At 36.8% G+C, this 11,513-nt stretch overlaps 1 long non-coding RNA gene and 1 other non-coding gene across 2 annotated transcripts; both read left to right on the forward strand.

Annotated features, from left to right (window-relative positions):
- Positions 1-4,075: 4,075 nt before the first annotated feature.
- Positions 4,076-4,563, forward strand: LOC110938187. Its single transcript, XR_004892552.1, has 3 exons — positions 4,076-4,158; positions 4,260-4,379; positions 4,455-4,563. It is a non-coding gene; the product is annotated as an uncharacterized LOC110938187 (long non-coding RNA).
- Positions 4,564-11,406: 6,843 nt separating this feature from the next.
- On the forward strand, positions 11,407-11,513 carry LOC118482833. The gene has a single exon (XR_004868966.1). It is a non-coding gene; the product is annotated as a small nucleolar RNA R71 (small nucleolar RNA).

The following is an 11,513-nucleotide window of genomic DNA, read 5'->3' on the forward strand; positions in this document are numbered from 1 at the left end:
GTTTACAGTGATGAAGTCTAGGCATCATCGAGAGAAATTGTCGAGCTTTTAGAGGGAGAATTTTTGAATGACCTTGGCACGGTCTAATTATTACTCGAACTGCAGTTCGAGTATATATGTAATTATATTTTATTAATCCCTCAAGTACATCTAGAAGACGATGTTGGGATATTTTAGTATAGACATAGTTGAACCTTAAAGTATGTTAAAGGTTTTTAAGTCACTTGTTATAAGAAATGCCTATTATCATCTCCTACCAAAGTAGAGATTATCATTCTAGAAGTACCATCATTAAATGCATATGTGCATTAATATGTTTTGCTAGCTATGCATGGTTATAATATTTTTCACTTGAGTATTGTCATGATATAGCCTTTGTCAAACAAAGAGACATTGGAACGAGTTCAAATAAATATTTCAGGTATAAATGATATTTGATTATATTTTACTAACCCATCGAAACAAGTTTGGATAGTCTTGTAGATGCAGGAAGGTAACAAAACACAATCGTGGACATATGATATTTTTTAAAGGAGGGACCTAAAGTCTCGTTAGAAGATTATACAACATTGCTCAACATAAACGATTGCACATTAAGGGATCAAGCGACAAATCATTGGCTACAAAAGCTTTGATCAACTTTCAAGGAAGATGGGCACACGTCACTTAAAGCGTATTATAATGAGGGGGAGATTTATTCAAGTTGCACTCTTTTTCCCTTAACTAAGTTTTGTCCCATTGGGTTTTCTTAGTAAGGTTTTTAATGAGGCAACGTACCCGATCCAGACGTATCAGGGGGAGACAATACGCACTGCACTTTTTTTCCCTTAGCTGAGGTTTTGTCCCAATGGGTTTTTCCTAACAAGGTTTTAACGAGGCAGCATCTCCAAGCGTATAAAGTTGATAACCAAGGGGGAGTATTATAAATATATCGATATTGTGGTTATCAACGCCTAAAATAGAATAGGCTTATTCTCCAAGTTTCTTTACCCTATATATATTCCATTGTATTTATTGTATGAACACACCATCTATAATAAACATCTCTTTCTCTCCTAATATTTTTTCTCATCTTCTTGCTATTAGGCTTGTTCATAACAATTTTTTATTTTTTATTATTGTTTTGAACATATACTTATTTCTTGATTCTATTTTTGGAGCATTTTTTTTAATAATATGTATTGATTATTTATTTTGACTTTTTCTATTAAGTTGCATTTATTAATTAACATTTAAAAAAAACTAACTTCGTGAATATGTTTATTTGATATAATGTTTTTAAGTATTTGTTTATTTTTTGATTCTAATTTTAAACCTACTTTGTTTTTCTTTTATAAAGTTTAAGATACGATATTTTATAAACTAACGTCGTTTACCTTCTTTCGTTATTTTAATAATATAGTATACTGCTTTATAAAACTCTAAATATTTAGTTGTGACATGATTATTTAATATGCATTTCGATAAAAGCTTTGTTCAAATTTGAATGAGTGAAATATAATTGATTTCTTTTCTTTATGACTGTGACAAACTGGACTGATATTGTCTAAACACCTTTGATTGCAGTACAAAATACCTTTTATATCATAAACTGTAGCCAGTGTCGATGAAGAACAAAACTGATAGGTCTGAACAACATTGGTACCACGTCAATTTCAACCGAACATCAGTACCCGGCATTTATACTTTTGAAACCTTAATCGGTGTTTATTTTTATAGTTTTTTATCCATGTAAATTTAAACTTTTGAAACATTTATCGGTATTTATTTTTATAGTTTTTTATCGATGTAAAATATGTGTCGATATATTTTTGAGCATATCATGACTTTATTGTTTGGGGTTTATATTTCGGTCGCTATACAAAGTGTTGATTATGGTACCAATAATTTTCTGAATTGAACCGATACCAATTGACTTCCCGCTGCAACACGCGGGGGAAGTTCACTAGTTAGCGAATGAAAGAAACATAAGCCCCAATTAAAAAAATCCATTTTCTAAGTTCTGGAGCCCAAAAAGGAACATAAGTTTGTTCGTCTTTACAAAATATAGTTCATATTTCAGTTTCTAATGACTTCTATTTTATTTAATAAAGTATGCATATCACAATATAATTACAAATCTTTACAAGTTATCTGGCATTCTAGCTCTGGTTATGGTTCATATTTCAGTTTCTATGCATAAAATACAACTAGATGATCCATAAAGAATGCTTTTTACTAAACTGAAATGAAAAATATGGCTAATTATACAGGGTACAAAAGTAAAACTCTCCAATGGATTTAACAATCTATTCCAAATATAAAAAGATAGAAAAAAATGGGTTCTTAATTAAACATGTAAACGCTTTCCAATTGCAACAGGTTCCAACTATAAGCATTATAATTTGTAATAATTGTATACATGAAGGTTCTGTAGGGTCAGCAGGATCTTCATTGCATGCATCTAGAATTTTGCCATTTCCAGCCACATAAGCATTAATTTCAACTTCTGCATGCATCTCGAATTCTACCATTCCATCACTTTTTTACATTAGCAGTTATGTCCAACAGTTTGAGCTGCAACGGTTAAAATGTTAAACAGAAATCACAGACATGCATGTGTAGAAGATCAAAATCTAGCAGTTACATCTATACGATCTATTAAGGGAGCTTAGATGATAACATAGAAATGCCTACGTGTCAACCAATTGGATATGCCACATAGTCCCTGGTGATGTCATAATTCGGATAATATATATATATATATAATTAAAATATAAAAATCTATAAATCTAAAAAATCAGATTATATGGGGAGTGCTTTTTAGGAGGGAATTTCAAAATTCAAACCTTCAAATATACTTAAACCTAAAATCAAATTCAACCTTCCTCTTCTCTTTCTCTCTCTCAAATTCCATCAAATCTATCTACATCTGCCCCTTTCTCTCGATTCAACTTAAATCAAAGAAGAAAAACATGCCATGGATTGAAGATCTAGGGTCTAAAAAACAACCGATAGATCTTCTTTCATTCGCAGGGAAGGTAATGTTCATTCAGCCAGCAGGTAACCTTCGATTCAGCAACTTCGATTAACCCCCATTTCTTCTCTATTACATTTGAAATCTAATCTCCATTGCTAATTTCTTCTCTTCATAGAGGGACGTTGATTCTCAGGATCAAAAATGGTTTCAGTCAAGAAGACGGTAATATAAAATTACACATCTGTGTATGCTCGCTTGTGTGTGTGTGTGAATTGATTATTGACTCTGGTGATTTGTATTATGTGATCGCAGAAGAAATCTCAGGAGAGCATCAACAATAGGTTGGCTCTTTTCATAAAGATGAAGAGTGGAAAGTATACTCTTGGATACAAGACTGTGCTTGAGTCTCTAAGGACTCAAAAGGTAAGCAAAACTCGTCTCAATTTCCAGTTTAAGTTATAGTTTTGTTACATTGTTTCAATTTTTCTACAGATTTTAAGTTTTGGGTGGTGATATGGTATGATGTTGGTGGGTTTTGAGAGTTTATATTTTGTGTTGTTTGTAAGTTTGATTGATGAGAATTTTTTTCTTTTTCTTTTGTTTAATTTTGTTTAAATTTATTCGAGCCCTAATTTTTAGGGTTTATAAATTGTTCTTGAATAGTTACCAAAGTGTTAAATTGGTGGATATTATATTATTCAGTCGTTATGTTTGATTCTATTTGCTTGTTAAAGGGAGAATTTTGAGTGATTTTGATGCCTGATTGTAGAGTTTAAATATTAGGGCTTCATACCGGAGTTGTTAATTGAGGTTTTTTTAAATTTTTTTTTTTATAGAATTTAAATACTGGGGTTTCATACCAGAGTTGTTAAATTGGGTTTTTTTATTTGTGTATTATTATTTTTTATGTAGGTTTGGAGCCACTGCCAAACATTTTATAGAGGAAGTATGCGTTATTACGCGATTTGGATAAAAGTTTGCAGGGTATAGTTTATACACAGACTATTGAGTTCAAGTGCATGTATACTGCTTTCTGCAGTTTTATATAAAATATAATAAAGTTAAGGGGTGTATGTCTGCAGGTATTCAACGATGCAAATCCATCATTATAATAAACAGGTTTTACCGGTAGTGCTGGCACTGCAGTTGTTACAAGTCATAAGGCAGCTCTTTGGACAGATGGGAGATATTACCTCCAGGTGTTTATCTAATTATCTCAGTTTCTTAAGATGCAAATCCATCATTATAATAAACATATGAATTAAAATATGTTTTTTTTTATTTTGATGTTGTGTACCAGGCTGAGAAGCAGTTGAGCTCGAGCTGGACCCTAATGCGATCTGGTAGCTCGGGTGTCCCTAGCACTGCCGAGTGGCTAAATGATGTTTTAGCTCCTGGTAGCAGAATCGACATCGATCCCGTGAGTAGTATTTGAATAGTTTTTAATTTTATGGTGTATTTTATATGCGTGTGACCTTTTCTTGTATTTGTGAAGGGAGCAGTTTCTTTTTTCTTCTGATGCTGTGAATGAATTAAAGGAAAGCGTAGCTAAAAGCAATCACGAGTTAGTTTACTTATATCGTGTAAATCTTGTGGACGAAATTTGGAAAGATGCAAGTCCGTTGCCTACAAGAAAATAAACGTCATCATACCCAGATTCATATAAATCCAAGTGTGAGTGATGAGTTATGTACAGCAACAGCTGAAGCACTTGCAATCGGAAAAATTGTAGTTTGTGCAGACCGCTCTTCAAATGACTTCTTTAGGTCATTTCCCAACTCTAGGCTTACATTCAATGTTTACATATGCAGTGTGCTCAATTCAAAATCATTACTAATGTCACACAATCTGCAGCACTAGAGAGTGTTTTTAAAAAAAGGTATTCAGGTTATCAGTTTTGGGTATGATGACGAAACGACTGGGGCAGTGAGGTTTGTTTTCGTATTGGTTTCAACTTTTTAAACCTTTTAAGATGATTTGGATTTTTGAACAGTATCTAATTAGTTGAATATTGACAGATTGGGTGGATTTACGGTTCTGTGATGGAAGATATTCTTACAGGATTCAAGATGCATGCATGTGGTTGGCGATCAATATACTGTATGTCACCTAGACCAGCCTTTAAAGGTTCTGTACCTATAAACCTGTCGGATTGTTTAAACCAAGTGCTCAGATGGGCTTTAGGGTCGATTGAAATCCTGTTCAGCAGACATTGCCCAATTTGGTATGGGTATAGTGGAAGACTAAAATGGCTCGAAGTCTTGCGTACAGAAACACAGCCATTTATCCCGTCACCGCAATTCCGCTTCTGGTCTACTGCCGAAATTTAAAGCAAGTAATAGCAGCCCGTCGTTTACTTCTATCGAGAAATCAGGACATATCGATCCAGGAGGGCATCATGGAGGATCATATCTTCTATTGACCAGAAGAAAGAGAGCCGTGGGAATGAAGATCATGTCAAGCTAATTAAGGACTATAGGGCGAGAAACGAGACCGAACTAAGCAAAATTTATGATGGATCATATGTTTAACATTGTTTTATAAAGATATGTAACTAAACACAAAGAATTTAAATAATATATTATAATATGTTTTTTAGTATTTGATTCCGATCGTTATTAGAACAAACCCGTGTATTCACACGGGTGTACACCTAGTCAAAACAAATAGCATAAAGAAAGCTTACCACAAAACTGCGCTCGAGCCACCGGCTATGACAAGCCATCCTAGGCTTCTTGTCTATGTGCCTTGAGTTTAACACCACCTGTTCAAACTTGTCCAAGATTGGCCTCAATCATAGCTATAAAAGTAACACACACCCAAATTTGCATGTTTCAATCTAGTCTAAAATCGATATCACTTAAGTAAATTAGATAGAAAACTTACCTCTTAAGCACCCATTGGAAACTAATAGGCAACTGTTTCTCGACTCGCTTTGAATCTGAACAAAATCAGTCACAACTTGCCTTTAATTTGATTAATTATAGTACCAATCCTTGACATCTGGTGGCACCTCCTTCAATGCCTCTGTAATGGAACGACCCCATTTCTTATTCACCCCAAATTTGTGATCACATATAAGAAGAGATCACCAGGATCAAACGGTTGCAGCCTCCTTAAAACTTTTCCTTTATAGCTTAAATATGTGATCAAAGAGACCGTGAGGCAATGAGGCTGATATGCGTGTGGTGGTATATGTTTTTATGTATATTTTTAGCCCTTTTTACACGTTAGTCAAGTTTTAAATTTATAAAACACGATATTTTACTAACACCAAACACACATACGGGCAAGTGCACACATTGTGAGCGTAGTATAGTGTTGGCAAGATACCAAGGTCGTCTAAGGACACAAGATCTTTTAGTACCGGTTTATCCTCAACGTCTAATCAAATCAAAAGTTTAGGAAAAGGGTTAAACTAGAAAATATAAAAACTAAAAATGTTGAAAATAAAAATAAAAATAAAAACAGATAGACAAGATGAATCACTTGGATCCGACTCGCATTTAGTGTAACCTTTGATTATTTCCGCACTTTTGCACTTTTTAAGAGATTATCTCAGTTATAGTAGTAGGCCCCTCTTTTGAAGGTGACGTTACCCTCAACCCAGTAGTTTGAGTCAGCAAGGATACAATCCTAAAGGGTTGGATTATTGAAAGATAATTAATTAAGTTATTAATGCGTAATGTGGTAGGCCCCTCTTTTGAAGGTGACGTTACCCTCGGCTAAGTAGTTTGAGTCAGCAGGGATAGAATCCTAAATAGTCGGGTTAATGTTTTAAAAGTAGTTTACATATGAGGGGATCAAGGAGTTCGGACCCCCGCCATCCAATACCAGTGGGTATTGAAGGAGGTCCTACTAAAGTTGACCCAGGTCCTTGCAGGATCTATACACTGAACAAGGCAAGACTCTTACCAAACCATTCCCTTAACCCCCGACCAGGTAGCCAACATATCTTCATATAGACCGTGGAGATATGAATGGTGAAAATCTTTTATTTTATATAGACAGTAAAATAATGCCAAGACACCACGGACAAATGATAAGGAAGATTCACATTCAACATAAGAAACTAGTTATTAAAGTCATTAATACATAACCAAATAAAAAGTGCGAAAAGATTAAAAATAAAAAGTATTACACTAAACACTTGTCTTCACCAAGTGATGTAAGAGACTTAGGCAAACATGGCCTTCGATTGTCAAGAACTCTTACGATCAATCTTGGATCCCGAGACTACTCACACACTCTATGATGGATGATGGATGATAGTGGTGGATGTGGGTTGTGATGGTGGTGGTGGGTGGGTGAAGTGTGAGAGAGGTGGTTTGCCAAGGGATGGTTTGCGAATGAGCCAAGCACCCCTATTGATAGCCTCCACAGAAGCCCAGACATGGCCCCGTGTCCATTGGGCATGCTCCCGTGTCCACCCATCTTCTCTTTCTTCATTAACTGCAGCTTGTCTGCATTAGTTGACCATGCCTCCGTGTCCGCTGGGCATGACCTCGTGTGCAGAAGCGTATCTGTACTATCAAGCTTTGGCTAGATTCTGCGAATCCTAGAGTTGACCAGGGCCCCATGTCCGCTGGGCACGCCCCCGTGGTGGGTAATCGAAGCTTCTACAACTTTGTCTTTTCTGCAGACACTTGGGCACGCCCCCGTGCTCATTGAGCACGGGGCGTGTTCAGCCTTCTGTTCTCTTGTTCTTGCTTGGGAGGATGCTGTCGAGAGGTCGGGCATGACACGTTTATTCCTTTTCTTGTATTTATGTTAGATTTAACTGCCTTTTTGCTTCTTTTGTTCATTTGAGCTCATTTAATCCTAAAAATACAAAAGGAAGACAAAAACGCACTTTCTCCAACATTAGTACTAATAAAAGGGTTAGTTTTATGCCACATTTGATGTAATTTATATGTTGCATTTTGCGCACATCAAATACCCCCACACTTGAATCTTTGCTTGTCCTCAAGCAAAACTCTTTACAATGTGGCTAACACTCCCAAATGGAATGGGTAGAAGAGAAGGTTTTGGGCTTGTCATAGAGTGTCGGGATTTCGAAGATTCTTTAGTAGGTTTTATTTTTATTTTATTTACAATCCTATTCGTCATGATTTATTTAAAACATTGCATAAGATAAATTACTTATTAGGGTATAACATGCCTTTTTAAAATTCCTTTTATATACAAGTTCACATACCTCACGGGGGATCACTCAACACTCGGCCGAAGATGTATTTTTGTGAAGCACTCGAGAGCGGCATGGAACTTACTTCTACCATAAGCTTGCCAAGCAATCAATCCTCCTCCTTTTTAACTATACACCTTTGTAAATATCAAGATGACTTTTGGGGGGTAGGGTTAGGCTTGGGTTAAAGGTAGGTGGTTGGGTTAGTGGTTAGTAGAAAAGGGCGAAAGACGTAAAAAGCGTCGGTTTTCATAAGACTTTTTATTTTTATGACTTTTTATTCCAATGAAGCAATTTTTCAAACAAAGTTGTTTTTGATAAACTTGTTTGTTTATTTCTTTTGGCTTCATTATCATCATTTTTTTTCTTTTTTTTAATAAGAAAGTCATAAGAAAACCGAGCTTTGTTACTAAAATAAAGGGTTTAAAATGAAAAAGGGTTTTGTGGGTAAAAGGGTGTTTGTTTTGGGTTAAGAAATGAAAAGGTTTAGGGTCAAAGGGGTTAACTAGGGGGATTTTGGGTAGGTGGTAAAAAAAAAAAGAAAATTAATGGTGTTGAAATAAAAAGGGTTAGTCCTAATGCCTCCATCATTTACTTACTTGGGTTTAAGTTGGTAAGGACCGGGAATGTATCGTAATGGCAAGTTCTAGAGGCGTAAGAACCAAGCGGCTATTCACACAAGAAACGAAAAATGAGCATTTAGTTTAAAGATTTATATTTATATGCTCAATAAAGGCTCAAAACTCACTTTTTGTGGGAATGAGTTTTTATGTGATCAAGTATATATAATCAAATTTTATGTGATCAAGTATATATAATCAAATTTTAAATAGAGTTGTCATGTTGTTTCATAATTTTCTTATGTTGGTTCTTTTTATCACGACGCTATCAGTTGTAAATTTGTAAAAATATAACCTTTTTAGAACTTGAAATTCCCAAATTAAACCAAGACAAGTAAAAAAAATGAAAAAAATTTTTTTTTTTTGAAAAAATATCAGGGTGTTTAGCGGTTCCAATAGAGTTTTGTGTAAGGCTTGTAATTATGACTTGCAAGATTCAAGGTTTTAGCATCCCCCCCACTTAAATTACATATTGTCCTCAATGTGCCCCAAAAATAAGTTTTTAGGTTGATTGAATGTGTAAAAGCGTGTTTAAAAACAAATTTTAATGTTACTAGGCATCTGGACACAGGCCCGTGGTGTCCGGGCACGGCCCCGTGTTCAGGTTGCCAGTAACAGATATAAGTAAAAAAAAAGCCTGGGCACGGGGGCATGTTCAGTGAACACGCCCCGAGTCCAGTTACCTGAACTGGGCGATCTTCTGCAGATGGTTCAGCACGGGTCGTGTTGGCTGGACACGGCCCGTGCCGAACTTGCTGTAATGAAGAAAATTTTGCGGGAGGCCCTGTTTTTGTGCATGGGGTGCCGATTCAAGTTTCCCTCGGTATCCTTCACCATCCCGAGTGTGTTTTATTCCTGAAAATTAAAACTAAACTAGAAAACATGAAAATTAATCTAAACTAAACTAAGGATAGTTCCGCGGAATGCCTCCGTGGTACGCAACGTTTATAAGGGTCCTTGGCTAGACCCAAAGCCTGGTCATATGTTACCCAAGTGGGATGTTTTGCATCCCATGCTGCACCGTCGGAGAGCATCATCCAAACTTGAGTCTATGACCTTCATGTAAGTGACCGGGTCATCGTCCTCTACTCTCTTTCCAACTCCGAACTTCATTTCCTTGTCCCCAGTCATCAATGTTAGTGTTCCACCATTCATGTCTACCACTGCATGGGCCGTAGCTAGGAATGGCCTCCCTAAGATGAGTGGTACTTCGGTATCTTCCTCCATATCTAGTATGACAAAGCCGACCGGGAAGACAAATTCGCCGACTTTGACCAATAGATTTTCAGCGACACCTTGTGGATATTTGACGGACCTATCGGCGAGTTGTATGCTCATTTTTATAGGGCTTGTTTTCCATAGGCCGAGTCGGTTGAACATTGATGCGAGCATGAGGTTGATGCTAGCCCCGAGGTCGGCTAGTGCATTGCGAATCGGAGATTCCCCAATCGAACAAGGAATTGTGAGGCTTCTAGGGTCAATCTTCTTTTGCGGGAGTTTGTTGAGTAGCAAAGCGGAGCATTCTTCGCTTAAATTAACTAATTGCAATGATTCAATTTTCCTTTTGTGAGTAAGAAAGTCCCTCATAAATTTTGAATATTTAGGCATTTGGGTTAGGACTTCGATAAATGGAACATTAACATGCAATTGTTTTAGCAAATTTTCGAACTTTAGGAATTGCTCATTGGTCTTTTGGCGAATTAACCGACCGGGGGTACGGAACCGGAGGATTCTTGGTGGGCTCTTGATTTGGTGGAGGAGCCGTCTCTTGTTGGGGCGTTGGTGGAGTTGTGGTTTGGCTAGACCGGCTCTTTTCAGTTGGAGGTAATGGAGCCTCCTCGGGACCCACGGTACGGTTTCTCAATGTGATAAGATGTACTTGCGCCTTTGGGTTGGTTTCGGTATTACTTGGTAACGCGCCTTGTGGTCTCTCGGAGAAATTTTGAGCTAGTTGATTTAATTGTTTTTCAATGTTTTGAATACTAGCTTGTTGATTTCTAAAATTCGATTCCAGTTATTGAAATCGATCCGAGTTTTTCTTTTCGGTGTCGGAGGTGAGGCGAGATACGGTATCTTCAAGCCTTTCTCGTCCCCCTTGTTGTTTAGAGAAATTTTGTGACTTGTTTCTTGGTTGTTGAAAGTTTGTTTGTTGGTTTAGATTTTGTTGGTTACTACTATTGCCGGGTTCTCTCCAACCAAGGTTAGGGTGGTTACGCCATCCTTGGTTGCAGGTACCCGTTGGAGGACCCGACGGCCTAGGTCTAATATTAATGTAGTTTACCGATTCTGTTTGATTATCTATTTCTTTCATACAACTCCAATTTTCATGTGGCCCACCACACCCCTCACAAGCTATAACCGAGGCCGTTTTTGCCATCTCTAGCTTTTTGATTTTTGAAGAAAGGGCCTCGATTTGAGCTTGTAAAGAAGTGCTTTCATCAACCTTATGGGCGCCCGGGGCAATAGATTTATTGCATCGGGGTGTGTGCCACTGAAAATTGGTTTGAGCAATTTCCTCAATTTGATTATATATTTCATTTGGGCGACGATTACCTAAAAGTCCCCCGGAGCTAGAGTCAAGTGTTTGTCTTGTGTGTGGCAACAACCCATTATAGAAAGTGGATACTTGTTGCCATACCGCAAGAACGTGATGAGGACACTTTCTTAGTAGCTCCTTGAACCTTTCCCAAGTTTCATATAAGGATTCTCCATCCTCTTGTGAATATGTATTAATTTCAGTCATTAATTT

This window comes from Helianthus annuus, chromosome 1, assembly GCF_002127325.2.
Source record: "Helianthus annuus cultivar XRQ/B chromosome 1, HanXRQr2.0-SUNRISE, whole genome shotgun sequence".
NCBI lineage: Eukaryota > Viridiplantae > Streptophyta > Magnoliopsida > Asterales > Asteraceae > Helianthus > Helianthus annuus.